General features: G+C 33.0%; 1 protein-coding gene across 1 annotated transcript in view; it reads right to left on the bottom strand.

Annotated features, from left to right (window-relative positions):
* Positions 1-1572, bottom strand: part of LOC128250586 (voltage-dependent calcium channel gamma-5 subunit-like) — a gene marked incomplete at its 3' end in the record, with an annotated part of 315291 nt that overhangs the window by 25880 nt on the left and 287839 nt on the right.

Below are 1572 nucleotides of genomic sequence, written 5' to 3'. Positions count from 1 at the left end.
ATATATATATATATATATATATATATATATATATATATATATATACACATATACAAACATACATACATATATGTATGTATATATTTGTGTGTCTGTGCTTGTTCCTCCTACAACCCATGTTGGTGTGTTTGCGTCCCCATAATATAGCAGTTCGGCAAAAAAGACCAATAGAATAAGTACTGGGCTTACAAAGAGTAAGTCCCGGGGTCAATTTGTTCGACTAAAGCCAGTGCTCCACTATGGCTGCAGCGAAATAACAAAACTGCTAAATATCTACTGGTTAAAAGCCTGACTTTAGTTCAACAGCGGCTGACAAAGTGAAAAATAACTGAAAGATTTCGATGATCATCGATATAACTTGTAAATATAGAATATTTGACGACTATTTTCCCCGTTTGTTTATTTCGCATAAACGTAAATCTTGAACACTGATTAGGTTGCACTTTCAGTAATTCAATAACTCATTACGCATGGACTAAGTTTGTACTGCTTAGGCTCAAATACCTCCATCCCTCCCTTGCTGTCTGTTTGTACGTCGGCTTGTTTGCGTCTTAAACTATCTATCAATCTATCTATATATAGGTTGACAAACGTTTGTGCATCCTCTCTTTAAATCCAATGATAGAAGACAACCATAAGAAATTGTAACATAATAAATACTAAGAAACGTTGAGAAAGGAAGAAAACGAGGAAGAATAAGAAAAGGAGGAGGTTCAAGAAGAAGAGGAAGAAGGAGGAGAAGAAATGAGGAGAAAGATGAAGAGGAAGAATAAAAAGAGGAAGTAGAGAAGAAGAAGAAATAGCATAGGTTGGGAAACATATACATAATTCCGCTAATGTCAGGTCAATATATTTGCACTGATATTTTTCATTTCATTTCATGCAATACTAATACCAACCGTTACAATCTTCGTGTACCAATCATGGCACTAAAATTTACCATAACGACAATAACAACTAGAAATGTTTAGAAGAAAAAATATTTAAAAAATAAAATAAAAGGTGTGATGCTAAAGACGGCGGCGACGGCAGCTGTGGTGAAATGGGAGAGGTGTGGCGCAACGAGAATGAAAAAACGAAAATGAAAGTGAAACTAGCAAGACAGAAACGAAGAGAAGAGGTTATAGAATATAAAGAGGAAAAGAAAAATAAATAAATAAATAAATCGTTATTTCAACATGGACAAACGAAAAGTGTTTATGATTTTTAAAGATTTACTCTGTCTATCTGCAAATGATTTCCGATAAAATGTTTAGTGGTTTTGATATATACTCTTAATTGTTTAAATGGCCACAAACAGCAATTCTCCGCTGGTAAGTACTGTAAGTAATCTAACGTATTAGAGGAATTCATGCAAAATTGTACGCACACACACACACCTACATATTTAAGTACTTTATTGAATATAACGCACATACACACACATTCTTTCTTTCTCTACCTCTCTCTCCTTATATATGAATATATATATATATATATATATATATATATATTTAAGACTTGGCTCTTATTTCTAGCAGGTAGATGCTTATTAAGCATCATTACGCTTCGTGCAAATTTATATTTCATAGC

Source organism: Octopus bimaculoides, chromosome 23, assembly GCF_001194135.2.
Source record: "Octopus bimaculoides isolate UCB-OBI-ISO-001 chromosome 23, ASM119413v2, whole genome shotgun sequence".
NCBI classification, from domain to species: Eukaryota; Metazoa; Mollusca; class Cephalopoda; order Octopoda; family Octopodidae; genus Octopus; species Octopus bimaculoides.
The sequence above is the reverse complement of the archived record's forward strand: the minus strand, read 5'-3'. Positions and strand labels throughout refer to the sequence as shown.